Below are 24,676 nucleotides of genomic sequence, written 5' to 3'. Positions count from 1 at the left end.
CTACACACATAATAAATAATACATACACTTTACACAAAAAATACATAAAATGCACAAAATACACAAAATACGCACAATACACAAAATACGCACAATACACAAAATACGCACAACGCACACATACACACATACACACATAACACACGCTACATAGTCTACTTATGTTGCACACAATACACAAAAAATATATACACTACGCTACACACACTCAATACACAAAATACACACAAATTATACACAAGCCACAACTGTTGCGCACACATTGTAAACAACCGAGTATACACATACGTATAATGCACACTCACATAATATACATACACAACACACTACAAATACTACAAACAATGTGCAGTATATTATACAAAAAAATACACACTATAAACAATGTGCAATATATTATACAAAAAAATACACACTATACACGCTCTACCAATTATATACACACTCCATGCATTACATATTTTACATTACACACCCATTTTAAGAATAAAATACACACTATACACACATAACACACACACGCATACATCCATTGATACTACACACTACAAACTTCACAAGCTGCACACACTATACAAATGCATGCTACAAATAGAAAACAAAATATAAAATAAAATACACAAAGGTAAGAAAATACATACAATATAAACTGCACACTATACATACACACACTATAAAAAGAAATCACAAAACATACACAAAATACACAGAAGCACATATATACACAAAAAATACATACATTACACTACACACTCAATACACAAAATACACATACACAAATCATAAACATTACATATTGTTGTACAAAAAATACACACTATACACACTACACATAAATTACAACCCAAGTATAACCTGGAACATAATACAAACACTTAACATAATATACATACATACAATGCACACAGTACACATAATACATACAATCCTCACAAAATACACACTGTGCTACACACACTCAATACGCAAAATAAACATACATACACAAACCATAAATATTACATACACATTTCTATACAAAAAATAAACACTATACACACTACACATAAATTACAACCAAGAAACATAATACAAACCCTTGACACACATACATTGCACAAAGTACATACACTACACAGACAGTACACATAATACGTACAATACACAAAAAATACTAAGCTGCTACTAAAATCTTAAAACTTTGTATAAAAAATACACACTATACACACTGTATAAACACTCCACGCATAACACACTTTACATTACACCCACACACTTTAAACATACACTACACGCGCACAACACGTTGCTGCACACATTTTTATTATACACTACAAACAACACTAGTTGCACACACAATATACAAACGTACATAATATAAAAGAAAACACACAGTATATACACAAAAACACACACATTTAGGGTAAATTAATACATATACTACATACTGCAAACAATATACTAACACATACACTATAAGAAAAACACAAAATAAACAAAAAATATATTCACGTAAAGGAAATACACACATGTAAGGAAAATACACACTATTATACATATTACACAATAAACACACTGCACACATACTACACACATTACACTAAATACTATATACAAAATACACTCGCACATACATATACACAAAATACATGCCTTGCAAAAGCACAACATAAACTTCATATATATACACACACTACACTCAAAATACAAACATTGCGCTACACATACACCATATGCACAGTCTACAACATATCTACACTCTATACACAATATAAACACCGCGCTATACACAAAATACGTGCGTTACAAACTCACACTTCACACAATACACACTTTTCACACCATACACAAAATACACACATGTACACACACATACATAAAATACACACTACAAACACACGAATACACACTGCACGCAAAATCACAAAATACACAGTTCACACACTAAACACAAAACACACATAATGCGCACATACACTACACTACACTCACACTATACATAAAATACACTGTGCACATAGTACACACAAACACCTACACCCCCAAAATGAATCTAAACATTTCCCTTTATGTGATGGACAATAAAATGTGAGGCGAGACAGAATACTCCATTGTCTGCATAGGAAATTACGTGGTGGGGGTTAAGCTATTTCTTTTCTCATCGTGTCTCCTAAAAAGTTGGCTCCTCCATAACTCCTACAAAACAAACAAAAAAACAAAACAAAATAAACTATATCAATCAACTGATGAATAAGAATAAAGACATGAAGTACAACATAATTAACAAATACTTAAAAGTGCATAATACAAACTAATATGTGGGGTAGCAAGTTATCAATGTTCATCACATAGAAAATATCAAGAAGCCATAGAAAATATAAGAAACGTACTTTTGTTCACCACATAGAAAATATCAAGAAACCATAGAAAATATAAGAAATGAACTTGGTCTTGTTCAGCCTTGTTCAGCAGCACAAATTCATTCACATGCTAAAATATTAATAAGTGTTTTAAATTAGGGAATCTTAGTTCTCCAAGCCTTAAGTATACACAAATAACCTATAAAAAAGTGTTTCTGGTTACAATCAATAGAGAAAAAACCATGCAAACACACACAAATATGATAAATTACAACCACAAAAAAGAAGAATGCACGCAAACACCCACACCTCAAAACTATTCTAAACATTGCCCTCAATGTGAAGGGCATGAAAATGTAAAGGGAGATAGAATACTTAATTTTTTGCATAGAAAGCAAATAAGCGGTGGTGCTAGGATCACACCCCTATACCGGAACCGAGAACCAGGGCAACTCCGGGGTAAGTACCTACAAAAGTGTGAGTTCAAAGTGTACTAGCATAAAAATCCTAAGAGTATTGGGTACAGCTATAACACCTCACTGTTGAAAGGGGACATCTCAAGAACTTGATCAACTGATGTAGAGCTCACATCACGCGGCCGAGTTCTGCTTGCTACGCAGCCTTACACTCAGCCTGGAATGAACGGCAACAGAAATTAGATGAGCAGTACAAGCAAACTCAAGTTTGCAATCCAAAGCAAATATGATCCCTGGATAGATAATCTAAATGTCGTAGACAAACACGAATGCTGGAATAATATTTAAAATTTTGAGTGTATCACAACATTTCACAACAAGATCATTAACATTTATAACACAAGAAAGTAATAAAGCAAAGGTTATCTATACCTACAGGTTACATTAGCATGACTTCCTGTCAACCTTGCTACTACAAATGTGTTGCATTTCGTATAAGTTTGTCAACCTTGCTACTACAAATGTGTTGCATTTCGTATAAGTTTCTCAACAGGCTCCGTGGCATAGACCTGCCATTTAAAAACATAACTTCTTTAGCATTTGCATTGTTATATATACTATGGAAAAAAGGGTCCTTCAGAATTAACGGGGTAGAGTAATCTAATTATTTACAACCACATAATCAAGCATGCACACAAACACCCTCACCCCAAATCTTAATCTTAACATTGTCGTTTATGTGAAGGGAAACAAAATAATCCCTTGTTTGCATGGGAAGTTAGGTGATGGGGGTTAGGTATTTCTTCTTTCATCTTGCTTCCTTTAGAAATTAGCCCCTCCTTAACTCCTACAAAACAAACAAATTCAATTATATAAATCAGCTGGTGAATAAAAATAAAGAAATGAAGCACAACATATGTAACAAATACTTAAATTGCATATTCAAAAGTATCAACTTAAATACAAAATTCTAATATCAGCTGGTAAATTGCATATGTTGGGCAGCAAATTCTAGATTAAGAATCTGACTGAATTTGTAACCTTTTCGGCAGCTGCTATTCGAACTTGTGCTACATAATATAAAGCAGACACACATATGTTTAAACATATAAAAAGGAGATTGTATCATCAAAATAACTCACTCTAATATCAAGGTTTGTCCCAGGATGCTCAGAAGACAGAATTGCATTCGTAGGATGTGCAGCATTTCTAGGTTCATGCATTTACAAATTCCACAGGTAAAAAAGTGCACAAGCAAACAATGGCATATATATAACAGGAGGGAATGAAGGAATGATGTAGTTTACAAGAGTTTGTGGAACATCGCCAATTGAAATATGAGATGAGCGAAATGAAAAATGATCACCGGAATTTTACTAATTTGATTCCTTTTAGTTTTTGGGATCCAACAGGTTCTATCTCGTCAGAGCCAATTTCCGGTGTATGGGGCATAGCACCAATTCAAGTGCTAACAAGGCCAGATGAGTAAATGCTAGCACTCATTTGGTCAGAAGTGGAGATGCAAATTGCCTGGATAATCCAGCTCCTGATGAAGCCGAGGGGCGAACTGGAAATGCATTTGAAGCTCTGGGTGGATCGATTCTGCTGTGAAAAAAGAGCAATATGCAGCAAAGAAAATAATAAAATGAAATGAGATACCAATAAAGATCACAAAGATGAACTAGATAATATATATTAGAATTTATCAAAGAATCACCTCATAAACTCGTTGTTGTGAATGTGACATGTGCCTTGGCTTAGGATAAAGGGCTTCCGTTTGACCTCGAGCATAAAGGCTAGCATTAAAAAAAGTGGCACAACACTGTCTCTATGCTTTCTTCTAATAGAAAGTAATCGATCTATTTCCCCATAAATGGTTTGGACTGCATGTAAACAAGGTTAAAATGCAATAAGGACAAAATACAAACAATATTAATTCCAAACCCATCCACAATGGACTAAATTAACACAAGACTTTACCAAAAATTTTATCAGCTATTTGCTGGTATTATTGCTTTAATAAGTAAATCTCATTCAACAGGGAAAACATCAATAGAATCCACGTTCACCACATGGAAAATACCAAGAGACCATTGAAAAAATTTAAGAAATGCACTTGGTTCACTTGGTCTTGTTCAGCAGCAGCACAAATTCATTTTCACATATTATTAAAATATTAATAGGTGTTTTATATTGGGGAATCTTAGCTCTCCAGAAGTTAGTACGTGACAACAACGTTCTGCAGGCCAACCCTTGATAGAAACACTAAGTCTATACTAATAACCCGTAATAAATGTGTCGGGTGACAAATTTAATCAATAGAGTGAACCTTGCATGCACCCACAAATAGGATACCTTATTACAAGCACAAGAAAAAGAATGCATGCAAACACCCACACCTCAAAACGATTCTAAACATTACCCTCAATGTGAAGGACAAGAAAATGTAACGGGAGATAGAATACTCACTTGTTTGAGTAAGAAAGCAAGTAAGGGATGGCGCCAGGATCACACCCCTATAACAGAAGCGAGAACCTGGACAACTCCGGGGTTAGTCCCTAAAAATGGGTGTGCTCAAAGTTTACTAGCAGAAAAATCCTACGTTTAGTGGTTACAACTATAACAACTCATTGTTGAAGATCAGGGGACATCTCTGGAACATGATCAATACTGAAATAGCGCTCTCAACAACAGACCGAGTTCTGCTTGCAACGCAGCCTTGCACTCAACCTGCAATGAACAGCAGCAGAATTTAGATGAGCAGCACGAGCAAACTCAAGTTTGCAATCAAAAGCAAATTTGGTCCATCGATAGCTGATCTAACTGTCATAGACAAATACAAATGATGGAATAATATTTAAAATTGTGTGTATCACAACATTTCCATAGACAAATACAAATGATGGAATAATATTTAAAATTTTGTGTGTATCACAACATTTCCAGAGCGGCTATCGATCGAGGAAGATGTGTATCAGTGGATGGATTCCATTCATCGGTATCATCGCTGCCTGTGATTCCTGCAAAGCCGTATGGTATTTCTAATTAAAACCAATTAGTTTGGTTGATGCTAACAAGTCTTTTATTCGCATCTCTTTTAATGTAATATAATCATGGAAATAAAGACACATTGTATGAAAGGAGATTACCATTAGTCACCCGCTAAAATGACTGCTCCAGAAGATCCTTTGCTATGGCCAAGCCCTGAAGTGACCTTCTGAGTTGGCTTGATACTGAACCACGTAAAGGTTCCTAAATGTGATGTACGGGCATTTTCAATCAGCACACAAGAGAGTAATAAAGCAAAGGTTATCTATACCTAACAAGTTACATTAGCAAGAGTTCCTGCCAACCTTGCTACCATCTAATGTGCTGCATTTCGCATAAGTTTCTCATCGGGCTCCATGGCATAGTCCTGCTATTTAAAACACATAACTTCTTTAGTATTCGCATCGTTATAGAAAAAGGGTCCTTCAGAATCGGAGATAGAGTAATAAAATTATTTACAACCACATAATCAAGCATGCACACAAACACCCTCACCCCAAATCTTAATCTTAACATTGCCCTTTATGTGAAGGAAAAAAATGTGAGGGGAAACAAAATACTCCCTTGTTTGCATGGGAAGTTAGGTGATGGGGGTTAGGTATTTCTTCCCTCATCTTGCCTCCTTTAGAAGTTAGCTCCTCCTTAACTCCTACAAAACAAACCAAATCAACCATATAAATCAGCTGGTGAATAAAAATAAAGAAATGAAGCACAACATATGTAACAAATACATAAAGTGCATATTCAAAAGTATCAACTTAAATATAACCTAATATGCTGTATAGCAAGTTCTAGACAAGGAATCCGACAGAATTAGTAACCTTTTCGGCAGCTGCTATTCAGACTTGTGCTTCATTATCTAAAGCAGACACACATATGTTTAAACATATAAAAATGAGATTGTATCATCAAAACAACTCATTCTAATATCAAGGAAAAAACATATCAATCTAAACAATATAATAAATATATTTTGCACATTAATTTTACATACCATGTAGGATTGACATCATTCCCACTTCTAGACCGAGCCCAGCTTTTGAAATTATATAGTCATCATCGGAAATATTATCCTGAGAATCAGTGCATATTTTGAGTAACTCAAGAACAATCTGCTTAAGCTCGGTTCTTTGCAAACAGTATAGAAGCAGTAATTTACCTACATAGCAATCTAATGTCCATGATGCAAAGCAATGTAGCTTTACACATGTAATTAGCTCAATAAATAACATTCATACCTTGTTGGATGTGGATTCTACAATTGAAGTCTAGGTAAAACGCATGATCAAATTAAGAGTTGGAAAAGTCAGTAAAAGTTTTATGCTTAATCCACCATGTCTTAAAAAAGGAAAACAACATAATAAGTTGACATCAACATATTGGAGGATACCAATTACCAACTAAGATAATAGTAAAATAAATATATAGCTATAGTTTGTTATTTTGTACTCACTCCGTCCAACCATGAGCGAGGCAATTTTTTGGGCACGAGATATAAGGAATTGATATTTAAGAGTTAAGGCGCATAGTATATATATCTTCTCTGAGATAGTATGGTACATGTGCAATGCATCACCAAAGGTTATAAATGGCGCAGAGACATTTGTCCCGGGATGCTCGGAAGACAGATTTGCATTAGTGTCCATCAGTAGCTGGCCAAAGCAAGAAGGAATGAAGGAATTATGTCATTTTCAAGAGTTTGTGGACCATCGCTAATTGCAATGTGAGATGAAGGAACTAAAAACGATCACCATAATTTTATTAATTTGATTCAATTTTGTTTCTGTTGCTCGCAGGGTTTAGTCATAGGAAAACAACAACTAATAATTAATAAATGGTATAAAAATCAAAAGAAACCATAAACTAAACAAACCTTGTACGAATCTGGGATCCAACAGGATCCATCTCGTCAGAGCCAATTTCAGGTGTGTGGGGAATAGCACCAATTCCAGTGCTAACACTCACTTGGTCAGAAGTAGAGATGCAAATTTCCAGGAAAATCCACCCACTGACGAAGCAGAGGGGCAAACTGGAAATGCATTTGAGCTCTGGATGGATCGATTCTTTCCTAGAAAACGAGCAAAATGATGCAAACAGAATGAAAAAATGAAATGAGACATAAATAAAGATCACAAAGATGAAAATAGATAATATATATCTGACCACCTGAATCAACTTAGATGTCCTAGAATTTGTCCGGAATCACCTCATAAACTCATTTTGTGAATGTGACAGGTGGCCTAGCTTAGGACAAAAGGCTCACTTGACCTTGCACATAAATGCTAGCATAAAAAAAGTGGCACAACACTGTCTCTATGCTATCTCCTAATAGAAAGTTGTTGATCTATTCCCCATCACTGGTTTGGACTGCATGTAAACAAGGTTAAAAAAGGCAACAAGGACAAAATACAAACAATATGAATTCCAAACCCATGCTCAATGGACTAAATTAACACAAGCCTTTACCAATGTTTTTATATCAGTTATTTGCTAGTATTATTGATTTAAAAAGTAAATCCCATTCAACGGAAAAAAACATCAACAGACTCCACGTTCACCACAGAGAAAATTTCAAGCAACCATAGAAAATATATGTACTTGGTCTTGTTCAGCAGCACAAATTCATTTTCACATATTAAAATATAAGTAAGGTGTTTTAAATTAGGGAATCTTAGTTCTCCAACCCTTGAGAGAAACTAAGTCTACACTAATAAACCATTAAAAAGTGTTTCTGGTGACAATTAATAGAGAGAAAACCTTACATATACACACAAATAGGATAAATTACAACCCCAAAAAGAAGAATGCACGCAGACACCCACACCTCAAAACTATTCTAAACATTACCTTCAATGTGAAGGACAAAAAAATGTAAAGAGGATAGAATACTTACTTGTTTGAGTAGAAAGCAATTAAGAGGTGGTGTAAGGATCACACCCCTATACCGGAAGTGAGAACCAGGGCAACTCCGGGCTAGTTCCTGCAAAATTTTGTGCTCAAAGTGCTCTAGCATAAAAATCCTACGAGTAATGGTTACAGCTATAACACCTCACTGTTGAAGATCAGGGGACATCTCTAGAACTTATCAACACTGAAGTAGCGCTCTCAACACGAGACTGACTTCTACTTGCTACGCAGCCTTACACTCAACCAGGAATGAACAGCAGCAGAATTTCGATGAGCAGTATGAGCAAACTCAAGTTTGCAATCTAAAGCAAATTCGGTCCCTCGATAGATGATCTAACTGTCGTAGACAAACAAAAAAGCTGGAAATGATATTTAAAATTTTGAGTGCATCACAACATTTGCAGAGCGGTTATCAATCAAGGAAGATGCGTATCAGTGGATGGATTCCATTTATCGGTGTCAACTCTGTTAGTGATTCCTGCAAATGAAATGAGACACAAATAAAGATCACAAAAATGAACTAGAGAATATATATCTGACCACGTGAATCAACTTAGATGTTCTAAAAATTGTCAAGTATCACCTTATAAACTTGTGGTTGTGAATGTGACAGGTGCCTAGCTTAGGACAAAGGTCACATTTGACCTGGCACTTAAAGGCTAGCATTTTAAAAAGTGGCACAACACTATCTCTTATGTTTTCCCCTAATAGAAAGTTGTTGATCTATTTCCCAATCATTGGTTTGGACTGCATGTGAACAAGGTAATGCAACAAGGACAAAATACACAATGGACAAAATTAACACAAGCCTTTACCAAATTTTTAATAAGTTATTTGCTAGTATTATTGCTTTAATAAGTAAATCTCATTCATCAGTGAAAACATCACCTCAAAGAATGTCTTGTTCATTTTCACATATTAAAATATTAATAAGTTAGGTGTTTGAAATTAGGAAATCTTAGTTCTCCAACCCTTGAGAGAAACTAAGTGTACACTAATAACCCATTAAAAGTGTCTGGTGACAATCAAGAGTGAAAACATTGCATGCAAGAGAAAAAACATTGCATGCAAGAGAAAAGAAAAGAAGAATGCACGCATACACCCACACCTCAATGTGAAGGACTAGAAAATGTAAAAGGAGATAGAATACTCACTTGTTTGGGTAGAAAGCAAGGGGTGGTGCCAGGATCACACCCCTATACAGGAAGCGAGAACCTGGACAACTCCGGGGTTAGTCCATACAAAAGTGATTGATCAAAGTGTACTGGCATAAAAATGCTATGAGTAGAGGTTAGTGGTTACAGCTATAACACCTCACTGAAGAAGAACAGGGGACATTTCTAGAACTTATCAACACTGAAGTAGCGCTCTCAACACGGGACTGAGTTCTACGTGCTACGCAGCCTTACACACAACCTGGAATGAACAACAGCTGAATTTAGATGAGCAATACGAGCAAACTCAAGTTTGCAATCTATAGAAAATTTGGTCCCGCGATAGTTGATCAAACTGTTGTAGACAAACTCAACTGCTGGAATAATATTTAAAATTTTGGGTGTATCACAACATTTCCAGAGCGGTAATCAAATTATTTACTGCAGGAAAATTGTTTCTAAAATCAAGCAATGTAGGAAACTTCTCCAATATGTATGTCCAAACTTTGATTTGATTTTCCTACACGAGCTTATATGATTTCTGGAGTCACCCAGCCATAGAAGTAGCAACAAGCTGGCATTGCAGAAATATTAAAATCTTGAGAAAGATCAGAGGAAGTGGAGAGTTAATGTAATAAATAGAGATAGTCTTTAGTTATCTTGGAAGTACTTTCATATGACATCTCTAATATGATAGCATAATCCATTAGTTACCATTTCATACAAAGAAATTGACTTCAAAATTCTGAACCAGCTACTTGATGCTTAAATCAATCCAACACCATACATAAGAAAAAGAAATCATAACCTAAGAGGCACAACATGTCACAGTATATAGTACATGAAATTTTGGCTATACATCATGACAAATCCAACAACAAAACCAGACTATGAAATTACAATTATAACAGACCACAAGATGGCACTGGCAGATGCAAATTCAAAAATTAGTCTTGGCAAATAATATCTCACAGAATGATTTCTTTACACAACAACAGAAATTAACTTGCTTTTCAATGTGTCCTTGGGACCTTAATAGGGAGGGATTTTTAAAAAGAGAAAACACTAACCTCATACAAAGCATCTTTACTAGACACTAATTGAGTGTTCATCCAGCTTCCAAGGCCCACGATTTCTTTTTTAATGCAGGTACAGCAAACCGAATGCCAATGTAAAAAAGAAACATATCTAGGAAGTACTTGGGAAAGAGCCTGTGAAAACAATTTAACATGCCAAGATTTGACAATCAATGGGGTTTATATATCAAAGAAAAGAAATACTATTATAGCACATTTATGTACACGGCATATGACAAAAAAAATAGGATAATAAGTATATATTAATTATATAGATGCAAGGTAGCAAGAAGTGGATTAGAAAAAGTAGGAAATCACCAGGCACAGTATAATACCCAAAAATATATGTGATAGATTTATAAAGCTGCAAAAGGCAGCAGAAATTGAATCAAATAAGTAGAAAAATATATTCGCTACAACCAAGAAGAAGAAGATTAAGCAAAGCAGGCTCACCATTTCCCCCGGCTTCTTATAAGTTAAGAACTAAGTCTCCCCCTACCGCCATACGCCTTGCCCCCACCGGGCTGCCGTCCCCAGATCTTGCTCTTCCACCTGCGCGGCGCGTTTTAAACAACGCTAATATAAACAAGCATAAATGTAAAAATTGGTTTCCATAACAAATTCTAGTCTATTTATGCACTAGGCAGTTTCACTGAAAGCACCTGAAGAAGTGATCTCCACGTAGTTGGGCCTTGGCCTTCAGATTGACTAAGAAATTCTAGTCTATTTTTGCACGAGGAACTATCACGGAAAGCACCTTAGTTGCACAAGAGCTAACATTTGCAAGAATGAATCTGAATGCTTAGAGAGGCTGTTAGATCAACTAAGTGTAACACGAGCAATCATCTCAGTCGCCTCAAATGCAATAGATTGGAACACAGCTCTTTAATCTGACTCAAAGAAAAATTCTTTCCTGCATACAACAAGAAAAGGGTAAAAGGGTTTAGTGGAACATATAGAAAGAATCCAAGGAAATAAAAATAATAAATTGTTGCATGTATTCCACTTCCTACAACTAAACAAAAATTATATCTAAATGTATGTATAAGGAGGAGAATAGCTAACCACACATCCTAATATCGTGATCGTCAGTTTTAGACAAAGCAAGATCAACTCCAATTTTATCAGGTACCGACAAGCGTAGAGCATCAGAAAGATTTTGCAGTAGTTCTTCATTGACGGCTTTAGTATGAACTGAGAGACACTTAATATCGAAGTGGCCAAAATTGGCTAGGAGCAGTAATACGCTACCCTCCATTCCATTGTATACTGTCCGAGGAACAAGTTAGAAAATTACCCACTCACATCAAACACCCCCAAAACATAAGTCATGCTAGCCCTCGAGCAAGTTACACAATAAATCACACTCACAAGATATTAGATAATCCTCTGCTTCAAGTCACGCCAAACCATATGAATCGGTAGGGAAATTAGGCCGACCCCGAATTCACTCGCGGGTAAAACTTAAGAACAAGAATTGTACACGAACTAATTCCCTAAGAACTAGGCATCCCATGCTTCAATCTAAGTTCGAGTTGTGTCTTGGGAGTCTCAAACCATCGTCACTAATTCATAAAGAGAAGTTCTTCTAGCTATTCTTTATTTTAAGCACATAAGATCTTTCTCCCAAAATCAAGCAAAATTCATCACTCCCAAGTCAATATGATGCACATATCAAAAGGTCTTATTCATTGGGATGTAATGGGGCTTTTGGTAGAGGTGGGATAATATTTGGTTAAGTAGCTTACCACCATTCTTAAAATACTAGCACATCCATCACAAAACCTTTCACATCTCACTCACTGCATACAAATTTCTTATAGCTCAACACCCCAAACATGAGATTTTTCGACCATCTGTCAACTTATTCTTTTGAATCATTTCTATTTTTCGCTCAATATTTTTTTTCGAGCCTTGGCTTTTTTTTACTCAAGAAAGGCTGCCTTTTTATTTTTTTATTTTTTTTCTAGCCTTGGCTTTTTTTTAGACATGAAAGGCTGCCTTTTTTATTTTTATTTTTTTTCTAGCCTTGGCTTTTTTGACTAATGAAAGGCTGCCTTTTTATCTTTTTCTAGCCTTGGCTTTTTTTACTTATGAAAGGCTGCCTTTTTATTTTTTTCTAGCCTTGGCTTTTTTTTACTCATGAAAGGCTGCCTTTTTATTCTATTTTCGTTTGAAGGGGACAGCGATTCACTCCCTTTGTATCTCAGTATAAATAAATACCACCTAATGAATGGTACAAAACCTCCATCTTTTTCTTGCCACCATAATACCCTCCCAAGAATGTGCTAGCACTTTAATTTTAGTGACTAGGGTAGAAAATATAGGCCAACAAATGGATATAATAGGTAAGCAGATATAAGGACTTCAAAATATTCAACAAAGAAATTAGGCTTTTGGGGCTCAAATTGGTTACTAGGGGTTTATGCAAGGTCAGGCATGTGATAATTTGGATATGAGGTCTTTATTCCTATTGCCTAAATCATCTTTATGCACCAATATCAACAAGATTGCAACTCATAAAGCTCTCATTCAGACGATCGGCCATATGGCTTTTTAAATTAATTTTTCAAAACCGGAATAGTTCTCTCTCCTTAGCTCAAGAAATCGGGCAACAAAGAACACTGTTATCACTTATTTGAAGCACGGGAAACCTAGGACTTCAGAAGTTAGTAAGCAACAACTAAGTTTGCAGATCAACCCTTGAGAAAAACGAAGTCTACACTAATAACCCCTTTAGAAGTTAGCTCCTCCTCAACTCCTACACAACAAACACAAAACAAATAAAATCAATTATATAAAGCAGCTGATAAATAAAAATAAAGAAATGAAGCACAACATAAGTAACAAATACTTAAAGTGCATATTCAAAAGTATCCACTTAAATACAACTTAATATGTTGGACAGCAAGTTCTAGATAAAGAATCCGATAGAATTTGTAACCTTTTCGGCTGCTGCTATTCATACTTGTGCTCCATTATCTAACGCAGGTACACATATGTAGAAATATATAAAAATGAGGCTTTATCATCAAAACAACTCATTCTAATATCAAGGAAGAACATATAAATCTTAACAAAACAATAAATACATTATACACATTAATTTTACATACAATGTAGGATTGACATCATTCCCACATCTAAACCGAGGCCAGCATATGAAATTATACAGTGCATCATTGGAGAATTAGTGCGTACTTTGAGCAAATCAAGAACAATATGCTTAAGCTCGGTTCTTTGCAAACAGTTATGAATCAAGAACAATATGCTTAAGTTAGTAATTCACCTACATAGGAATCTAATGTCCATGAATGATGCAAATGCATATTTAGACAAGTAATTAGCTTATCACCTAACACTCGCACCATGTTGGATGTGGATTCTTCAATTGAAGTCTAGGTAAAATGCATGATCATATCAAGAGTTGGAAAAGTCAACATTCTAAATGTTTTATGCTCAATCCACCATGTCATTTTAGAAAAAGGAATACCACATAATAAGTTGACATCAACATATAGGAGGATATCAACTAAGGTAATACTAAAATAAACTTATAGCTATAGTTTGTAATTTTTTACTCCCTCCTTCCAACCATAAGCGTGGCACTTTTTAAAGCACGAGTTTTAAGAAATTGATATTTAAATAGTAAAGGCTCATAGTATATATACCTTCTCTGAGATAGTATGGTACATAAATGGCTCAGAGACATTAGTCCCAAGATGCTAGGAAGACAGAGTTGCATTAGTAGGATATGCAGCATTTCCAGTTTCCTGCATTGATAAAGTACATTAATAGAGTGCACAGGTAAAAAATTGCACAAGCAAACAATGGTTGATATGCAAACAGATTGTACTCACTTTTGCACAACTGGAAGGTTCCATTAGTAGCTAGCCAAAGCAAAAGAGAATGAAGGAATGATGTCGTTTTCAGGAGTTTGTGGACCTTCGCCAATTGAAATGTGAGATGAAGGAACTGAAAACGATCACCATAATTTTACTAATTTGATTCATTTTTGTTTTTAGTTGCCCGTAGGGTTTACTGATAGGAAAACAAAACTAATAATTAATAAATGATATAAAAATCAAAAGAAAACATAAACTAAACAAACCTAGAAGGAATCTGGGATCCAACAGGTTCTATATCATCAGAGCCAATTTCCGGTGTTTAGGGCATAGCACCAATTCCAATGCTAACAAGGCTAGATGAGTAAATGCTACCACTTATTCCTGACGAAGCGGGGAATTGGAAATGCATTTGAGCTCTGGGTGGACCGATTCTCTAGAAAACTAGAAAAATACAGCAGACAAAATGACAAAATTAAATGAGATACAAATAAAGATCACAAAGATGAACTAGAGACTATACATATATGGCCACGTGAATCAACTTAGATATCCTAGAATTTGTTAAAGAATCACCTCATAAACGCGTTGTGAATGTGAAAAGTGGCCTGGTTAGCATAAAGGGCTCATTTGACCTTGCGCATAAAGGCTAGCATAAAAAAAGTGGCACAGCGCCGTCTCTATGCTTTCTCCTAACAGAAATTTGTTTATTTGTTTCCCCTTCAATGGTTTGGACTGCATGTAAACAAGGTTAATATGCAACAAGGACAAAATACAAACAATATGAATTCCAAACCCATACATACTGGACTAAATTAACATAACACTTGAACAAATTTTTTATAAGTTATTTGCTAGTATTATTGCTCCAATAAGTAAATCCCACCCAACAGAAAAAACATCAATAGAACACGTTCAGCACAGATATAAAATATCAAGAGACCATTATAACTCTCCACACATCTAAATCATGTGGCCTTACCATCAGGATTTAGGACCCACTTAATATATGCTGGAAGGAACTTCATCATCCAGTTGGTTAAAAGTACGTATGTTTTTCAGACATGATATGCATCAATGATTACATGACACGGAAACATGCATGGCCTATGTATTTCTTTAATCTTGATAAAGGCTTCCAAATTTATTTAAACTAAATCGTGAAACCTACCAGTGAAACAAAAGTCACAAGGTACTACAGTCAAAAGTCAAAAGTGAAACTATAGCTATAAGGATTAACAAATTTATTTAGAAGCCGCATAGATTCATTTTAACATATTATTAAAATATTAGGTTTTTTAAATTAGGGAATCTTAGTTCTCCAGAAGTTAGTAAGTGACAACAACGGTAATAACCGATAAAAAAAGTGTCTGGTAACAATCAATAAAGAGAAAACCTAGCATGCACACACAAATAGGATAAATTACAACCACGAAAAGAAGCATGCATCCAAACACCCACACCTCAAAACTATTCTAAACATCTATCGATGCAGGAAGATGGTGAAAAAAATCAGATTTCATCAACGAGAAGCACAGCCCATTTTCTAATCGAACAGATAGGGCTGAGAAAGAAACCAAGGCAAATTTAGCCACTAGCCAGACTCATTCGAACAAGGATTAACAAATTAGCACACAAAATCATTTACTTCTCAAAACTGGACGGACTGTACCTAGTAGTGCTACCTCGAGCCCAATTAGTAATTTCAAGCAGAAGAGGGGACCTCTTGCGGGGCATTTCGGGTTGGTTCAACAACTTTGACGCCATTCTCTTTGTGGTGACACCAAAGCACACACGCATTATCATCATTCAAAATCTTGCAAGAACAATCCCTCCCCATGCATGCTCCAACAGTGAGTTAATTAGAATCAGAGGAACAAAGTCCCCAACATCATGATGATTATGAAGAATGAGAGGAGAGGAGCCTTATGTATCTTGTCGCCACATTCAAGATCACTCGGTAAGAAATTCACTATACATAGAACATCCCTATCAACCTTTTTCCCATCACAATCACTCATCAGTTTCATCACATAAATTCATCTATCCCACCCACAAAAATCCATGTTTCCACACATTCAAGTTTAGAAGAAAGTGCTTCATGAGTCTAGCTAGCAACGAAAGGAAAGTTGCATATTGTTCATTCATCAAGCTTTTTCTCATATCTAAGTAAGTTCCCTACCAAAATTCTTTGTTCAAAGCAAGCCATAATTTAGTACATATATCTGTCCCAAAACCCAAAACACAAGCATGCTTAGTGTTTCTTCAAGATCTCAACTTTTATGCATAAATAGGAAAAACCTTAGCCCTCTTCAATCACAAATACATAATCCACTCAATTAAGAATTTGACTAAGGAAGTAAGAAATCATACCCTGGCTGGAGTTTCTGTCCTCTGTCAGCAACAGCGGCAGCGCCGGGTCGGCGGCGGCGACAGCATCCGGCGGTGGTGGCGAAATCCGGCAAACAACGACACTTCTTGGCTCCTTTTCAACCCCTCTTAATTTCTGAAAATTTAAGCAAAGATTCAAAGTTTAGAAACTTGTTTTTACAAATTAAAAGTGAAATATACTTACCTCCCGAGCGACGACGGCGACGGCGGCCGGCGCTGCGGCAGCGGCAGTTTCCAGCCGGCGGCGGTGCTGGCTGAGAGGGAGACCGAAAGAGAGAGTGAGAAGAGAGGAAAGAAGGAGAGAAGGGAAGAAGGGAGAGATGGCCGGAGGGCCGGCGGCTGATCGGTACCGGCGGTGGCAGACGTTTCCGGCAGAGGCGAGAGAGAAGGGAGATTTGAGAGAGAGAGAGGCGTGGGGGGAAGGAGGCGCAAGCGAGAGTTAGAATTTGAATAGAGTAGGGTTTCATTTTTATTTCTTGACTAAAGGATGGACTTTCAATTAATTATGTTTTGAGTTTTATTTTTAATTATTCTTTATTATAAAATAAATTCTCTAAAATTTAAATAGTTGAGCCTAAATCTTCTTTTAAATGTTTGTGTTGGTCTAGTCCAATTTTTATGATGATTATAATTAATTTTTGAAGTTAGATTTATTTAACTAGTAAGTTATGTAGTTGAAGCTTTGGTATTTATTGTCTTAATTTTATTTTTGCCCTTGCATAATTGGAGTAAGGTAAATTCATGGTTAAAATTTAACCTCTTGGGAGTAGTGATAAATTAACAAAAATTGTGTATACAAAAACTAGATAATTTGGGTATTTTACATTTATATTAAATTTATGATGATTATTTAATTTAATATTTTACTTAATTAACCTTCTATGATTATTTAGGGAACACTAAATTTTTCATAATAATCATTTACATAAATTTAGACTTTAGCCGATTGAGGAGATAGTTTACCATCTTAGTAATTAATAAATGTAGATATCATATAGTTTCTTAATCTTTTCTTCCATTAACAAGAATGTGGATATTTTTTTCATTCCATTTAATTTCTTAATATTATCATCAAATGAAATAAGCATACTCATTCACATCAAATTATTTTATTATTAAATAATTTTTAAAATTTCAATATAAAAATGACTACATCCATCCATATATATTTAATTTTTGAGTTTTGTCATTAAATGAAACCATCATAGTCATCCGCATCAAATTGTTTTAATAGTATTAAATAATTTTTAGATTTGTAAATTATATAAAATGACTACATGCATATATACTCAATTTCTTAATGTTACCATCCAAATAAATAATAATATTATTTCACATTCAATTATTTTATTATAAAATTATTTTTTTAAACCTTGGAAGGCCCGATGAAGTAACTAAAGTCGACCTTCCAGAACTGGACGATGGTTTGTTATCTTTTCATAGCCAAAGGATTAAGGATCCTGAGATTGATTCCCATAGAGTACCAGAGTTTTGTGATGCACTTATTTTAAAGCATTCTGATTTTATTTCTCCTGCATTTGACAATGACCAGTATTGATTCTAATAGGCAAGCTGTATATAGAAGTGGTAACTTGAAGGTTTCAACTTCTAATATTCTAAGTGTGTATCTAGAGGATACATTCAATAATGGTACTGTAGATTCCACTCTTTTATTTAGAAAAGAGAAAATATCTCAATTTGGGAGATATGAAACTGAAGTGAGCAGTGGTGCTTCTGCTATTGATACAGGGGAGAGCGGCATTATATCAAATATTTTATCACTAGACTTTGACTCATGGGATAAGTCTGAAACTTCACCTCAGAACCTGGCAAAGTAGCTAGGTGAAACTGATAGACGACAAGGGTCTTATGGAGCACCAGGTTCCTGGAAAGCTCCGAATAGCAGTCAGTCAAGATTTTCGTTTGCTAGAGAGGAGGAAGCTATGGGCCATTTACCTGAACAATCTATTGATTACCATGAACAAGCCTTGAAGCAGCATCTTTTTGGCCATAATTTCTCCAGCAACAACAGATTGCATGTTGAGAAGTATGTTAGTACGATTGGCTTACCTGTTTCAACTGGCACATAACAAGATTATTTTACTAACGATGTTACTCAATTTTCTTCCAACAAGCCTCCTTGTAAGTTAATAGTAATTCATAATTTTCTTAAGTACTACTACTACATGTGGCCTTGAAAAATAGAAACTTTTGAAACGGCATGGGTTTTAATGCACAATTGGTTAAGTAAGAAAGACAGAGAGAAAAAAAGGGTAGAGTAAGAGAGAGGGAGAGAAAAATGGGTAAAGAGAGAGGAAGAGAAAAAAATAGAGGAAGTAGTGTTAGTGGATTATGGGGTCCAGTTCATAAAATAGAAAGTTTTAGAAAGTTTATATTTTTAAGGGACAGACCAAATGGAAATCGTTTCTCTTTTTAAGGGACGGAGGTAGTATTTGACTATCTTTTTCACTTTTGTTTGGGGTTCAAAATTATGCAAACTTATCTTGAAAATATCTGTTTATTTAGTAATGTTGGGGAGTGATCAATTGCTAACTTATCATTTAATTGCTAACTACAACTAATTTAAGATCATAGGATTTTAGAAATCTTGTGGTCTACAATTTGCCATGTGTAATTTTGTTTTTCATTTTTTAATATTAAAAAATAATAGCAACTATCAAATTTAGGGTTTAGAAACACAATGTCAATACAGTGTATGAAATACATCAACACAAAGACATGACAATGTCAATACAATTTCATATTGACATTATACAAGCCTTGTATTGACATAAAGTTGTTACCGAAATTTATTAAAATTTTCGATTTTTTTTCAAATTTTGACATGGAAACATATGTAAGTGAGATTTCGTTAGAATCCTTATGAAATTATCTTTGATTTGATATTTGTTGTGCGAAAAAATAATTTAAATCGAGAAAGTTATATGCGTTTTAAAGTTATGGGATATTTTTCAAAAGTTAGTTACAACTAATTTGTTGTAAATTGACACTAATACCCTTATTGACGTTTTTTCTTGATCGTATTAACATTTCGGGGCTAATGATCTAGGCCATTGATTTGAATATCTAATGGCTATTATTTAATTGTAATTAGCAATTAATTATTGAGTTAGCAATATAACACTCCCCTCCCCTAGTAATGTTAGACTTGCATAGTTTGGGTGCTTGTTCATCCCTCTTGGAGTGGCATAGATATAGTGCTCTCGATCTGTAACATTAGAGAATATGGGATCTATTCCTTATTTGATATATCTATTTTCACCTCTATTTAGCTTAAACAATCTATGACACAAAAGCATTTGATGACCTTTATCTTTGTCTTTCTTTTTATATGATTTGGCGACAATTCTCTCCACCCTTGGTGATACTCACCATGGAATTCCATCTAGGGTTGTCAAGCAGATGCTATCCAATAATATCTCTCTATTTTCACAGCTTAACCTACATCAGTCTAGAAATGGAATAACTTCTAATCGTCAATGTGATGGGTGGAATGAAGCCCGGAGTGTAAATAATTTTGGTATGGCTGAGCTGCTCAGAACTGAGCGGTTGGGACATAGCAGCAAGTTCTACAGTGGTTATGAAGAATGCAATACGAGGTTGCCAGGTTCAGGAAATATATTCAATGGGGCTTATGGGATTTGATTTAAAGATGTATTCTGTTTGACTTGTGATGTCAGTGGTGAGATACGATGATCATATCCGGCTGCAATGCCTAAAGTTAACCTTTCGAACATGGAGCCTATAAAATTCAAAACAGTTCCCTTTAACACAATGGTCATGGTTAGTCGACTCATACTTTCAGGTTGGTGGACGATCAAATCTTCTCGCATGGAGTCCAGAAAGCAAACAGGTAAAAGTTTGATTCTTTCAGTTTCATGCGATGGATGCTATTTACATCTACAGTAAAAGTCAAGTCTGTATCGTTACATTCATGAGCTATGTGAAGAGGGTGGCAAAAAAGTGATTTGGTCACATTCAGGAAAAACAATGTAGCAGTTTCTTGTTCAACAAAATTATTATTTAGAGAGTTTCTTGTTCAAGTTTGAAGATATAACCATCACTAAACACTTGACAAAATCATGTTTGTTTGTATTTACTACTAATATTTATCTTTTTTTTGGACTTGGCAAGGCGATCTTTTCTTCTAATTGCATGAGAAATTTCCAGTAAAAGGTCCCGAGACTGATGCCCAATGCAAATGCTGCTGCTGCTATACGTACGTTGGCTCTCGCCGTTAAGAGTCTTTGAGGTTGATCTCTACACCACAGAGACCGACTCCAGATTAATTGTTGATTTCCTTAACGGTCGGATTCTGAACATAGTCCGAGAGAGGCGGGAGAGAGAAAGAGGGCAAAACATAGAGTGAGAGAGAGAGGGTAGTGTTTGGCCGAGGAACATGAATAAACATGTGATACAGAGTGGATCAGAGAGGATCTCGGGAGGTTGTTTGGCTGACCGAGTCAACAGAGCAAGAAGAGGAGTTTGTTACGGAAGGAGGCTGAGTGGTTATGAGGACTCACCTTTGCAGAAGTCATCAACAAATTATTGTTATTTCCTTATTGTTATTTCATTCCCTTTATTTTAGCTGCAGCCATTAGTATAAATAAGGACCTCCTGTGTGAGATTGAAATATCTTGGAAAACTTAGAGTTTGGGACAATTAATTTCGTAGGCCTCCTGTGGAGGATTCTTATTTCCTTGTCATTCCTTTTATCAATAATATTACCGACTTTCCCTTCCTACTATTTCATTACTGTTTCATCAAATAAATATTTTGTGGAGTTGAAGTTTATTTCCTCCTCGCCACTAGGACGAGCATTTCTCATGCTCCTTGATCCGACGCCTTTCCTCTAACAACATAGGCGTTCACGAAGGTAACTAACCTGTGCCGCATATGGAACATAGAAATAGTTCATTGTTATTGAGAAGAAAAATAAAAATAAGATGTGATTACGTGACTATTGGTAAACTGCAGTGCATTAAACACATAACGGTTTTGGACTTCCAATCTAGTCTGTTGGTGGGCACAAAAAAGCTGTAAAGACGAAAGGACGGAAAGCTAAAGATGGCGACAAGCACACGGTGGTCCCTATTTTAGATGGCTGGGTTATCGTCCTCACCAAGCAACATGGAAATACAAAAACTCAACTCCATGGATGAAGGCTCAAACAAAAACACAACGCAATATCAGATCGGAACTCGATTTGCAAAATCAAATGACTAATCATACTAAACCCAACAATTACGCCGACTGGTTAACAGATAGTACAAGATTGCAAAAATCAAATAGATCTCATGCATTCTATCAAGACCACCCTTCCAATACTCAATCAAAATCTCTAGATCTACTAACTTAAACAATTCTTCATGCAAGCGAAAGGATAGAAGGTTAATCCTCGGATCTAACAACTATAAAGGTAAATAAGCAATTGGAATGAAAAATCATGCATAATAAATTGAAAGACTCCATTGAAACCGCGATCCAAACACGATACCCAAGTTGTTAATCAAACTAAAATCTCCTTCAAAGTGTCAAACACTAGAAAACATTAAACTAGAATTGCAAGATGAAATGAGTGAAATTGTTGCAGAATCCAGTGAAGCTTCTGACTGGACAACGAACTGGAATGGTGATGACGCTCCTCTAGCAGGTGGTCGAAAGCAGGTAAGTGAACGTTGGATCTGAATGAAGAATGAGAATGGAAAGGGTAGGGCTTGCCTCCGAAGGTAAGTGAAACTGGTAACCGAGCACACTTCTCTCTTCTTGTGACCTCCTATTTATAGGACAACTTCCTCTGATCTTTAGGGTTTCTCCCCTCATGAAATGGCATCCTTGCCCTTCTTAGGAGTTGGTTATTATGAGCAATTTTCTTCTATCTCCAACTTGAGCTTGATAGCTTGCATTCTGGGCAGTATAACACTCTTTTTTCAATTCCTTCATCCAAAATCCTCTTGACTCCTTTCACTTGCACCTAATCCTGCACACTTCAGCAACTGTTTTACATGTTACCGGTTAAAAACATGGTAAACTGACCAGTAACCAAGGCACTAATTGAGTCTCATCATATTTCAGTCAAGAAACTCTAAACCAGCTAAAGCCACGTTTGGTGAGATGTTAAAATACAAAAACAAGGCGCGATTAGAGGAGAAGATAGTGCGTTCGGTGACAAAAGATGCACAAGGGTTTTTGTCACAAAAGTCGGGAGAAATACACGAGGTTGGCAACCATACTAGTGCAAAGGTGAGGGTGTGTGAGGATATGATTATGAAACCAACGGTTGAGAGGCAGGACATGCAGGAACTGGGAAAACCACCAGATCGAGAGAATGATGTTCTTACGATGACATCGGGTTTGAGCCCAAATGATGATGGAAATATGATTGAAGTGGTACCGTGCCATACGCAAGGAAGGGAGATGGTTATGGGGAATTTTTAGTCATTTTTAATGATTTAAAGTTTGAATTGTCAAGGTCTATTTATCGAAGCTTTGGAAACTGTGATTAAAATGCATAACTTACATGTCATTGTGTTGTTTGAACCACACATTAGTGGGGATCAAGTTGACAGAACAATAAAGAGGTATTACGCAACAGTGGAAGCAACATGGTTTTCTAGAGGTATATGGTTATTATGGGATGACTTTTGGCATGTTGAGATCCTTACAACAGCTTCGCAATATATTCATGTTTGTATTTGGGTTTCTAGGGCCACAATTTACTTGGCGACGAGGAAATCTTTGTGAGAGTTTGGACAAAAGCCTTTGTTGTTCAAATTGGAGGTTGGTGTTCCACAGGCTTCAATGACTCACCTAGCACGTTACCATCGACCATTATTGTTAAAGCTTTGCATTTTTTCCTCTAGAGACCGTTCCGTTTTCTTAGAGCTTGGATGTCACGTGATCAATATAATGACTTTGTCACTTCCTCGTGGATACAAAGACATGGATGCATAGATTCTATCCATCATTTTACGGAGCGAATTAAGGTGTGGAATAAAGAAGTTTTTGGGATAGTTTCGGTGAAAAGAATCTCTATACTAGAATTGCAGAGCTATAGAGAATACTAGAATATAGAGGGTCGTCTAGTCTTTTGGCACTAGAGCCTAAACTAAAGAAAGAGTTGGATTTAGTTCTCCAGCAGGAGGAATCATTATGTCAACAGAAATCTCAGAGTGGCTGGATTAAACTAGAGGACCAAAATACCTCTTTCTTCCATTTGAGGATGATTCGAAGAAGAAATAGCAACATAATAGAGCTGCTTAAAAATGGAGATGGCGAGTGGGTAAATGACCCGGTTAGATTATAAACGTTGGCAGTATCCTTTTATAAGGAGTTATATGAAGAAGATGAGCTTCATAGGCCTCTATACTCGCAACGTGATTGTTTCCCAACTATTGACCATTGCTGATGAGATAAGAGTACAGTTTTCTTCAAAGGAAGTCTCAAGGATGCTCTTTTTGCCATGAAGTCATGGAAAAC

General features: G+C 35.7%; 3 long non-coding RNA genes across 37 annotated transcripts; all 3 read right to left on the bottom strand.

Moving 5' to 3' along the window:
* Window positions 1–1,944: 1,944 nt before the first annotated feature.
* On the bottom strand, window positions 1,945–12,935 carry LOC121788495. 32 transcript variants are annotated; one of them, XR_006047789.1, is made up of 24 exons: window positions 12,312–12,935; window positions 12,006–12,209; window positions 11,603–11,853; window positions 11,394–11,516; window positions 10,935–11,075; window positions 10,024–10,126; window positions 9,865–9,925; window positions 7,970–9,188; window positions 7,677–7,871; window positions 6,963–7,455; window positions 6,798–6,876; window positions 6,625–6,662; window positions 6,109–6,452; window positions 5,905–6,007; window positions 5,694–5,775; window positions 5,358–5,485; window positions 5,225–5,290; window positions 4,473–4,638; window positions 4,063–4,357; window positions 3,898–3,964; window positions 3,464–3,602; window positions 3,188–3,324; window positions 2,875–2,972; window positions 2,476–2,806 (listed from the first exon to the last, which is right to left on the bottom strand). It is a non-coding gene; the product is annotated as an uncharacterized LOC121788495 (long non-coding RNA). The 32 variants fall into 32 exon arrangements; XR_006047791.1 differs by having other exon boundaries at window positions 7,042–7,455; XR_006047792.1 differs by having other exon boundaries at window positions 7,257–7,455.
* Window positions 12,936–13,042: 107 nt separating this feature from the next.
* On the bottom strand, window positions 13,043–17,630 carry LOC121788498. 4 transcript variants are annotated; one of them, XR_006047828.1, is made up of 8 exons: window positions 17,361–17,630; window positions 17,159–17,291; window positions 16,458–16,757; window positions 15,362–15,520; window positions 15,052–15,229; window positions 14,801–14,915; window positions 14,612–14,713; window positions 13,043–13,701 (listed from the first exon to the last, which is right to left on the bottom strand). It is a non-coding gene; the product is annotated as an uncharacterized LOC121788498 (long non-coding RNA). The 4 variants fall into 4 exon arrangements; XR_006047827.1 differs by lacking the exon at window positions 16,458–16,757 and adding an exon at window positions 13,885–13,922 and having other exon boundaries at window positions 17,361–17,629; XR_006047825.1 differs by lacking the exon at window positions 16,458–16,757 and having other exon boundaries at window positions 17,361–17,629.
* Window positions 17,631–18,678: 1,048 nt separating this feature from the next.
* Window positions 18,679–20,240, bottom strand: LOC121788494. The gene is made up of 2 exons (XR_006047762.1): window positions 19,133–20,240; window positions 18,679–19,061 (listed from the first exon to the last, which is right to left on the bottom strand). It is a non-coding gene; the product is annotated as an uncharacterized LOC121788494 (long non-coding RNA).
* Between the last annotated feature and the right edge of the window lie 4,436 nt (window positions 20,241–24,676).

Source organism: Salvia splendens, unplaced genomic scaffold (assembly GCF_004379255.2).
Source record: "Salvia splendens isolate huo1 unplaced genomic scaffold, SspV2 ctg106, whole genome shotgun sequence".
Taxonomy (NCBI): Eukaryota; Viridiplantae; Streptophyta; class Magnoliopsida; order Lamiales; family Lamiaceae; genus Salvia; species Salvia splendens.
This window is presented reverse-complemented; position numbering and strand designations above follow the sequence as displayed.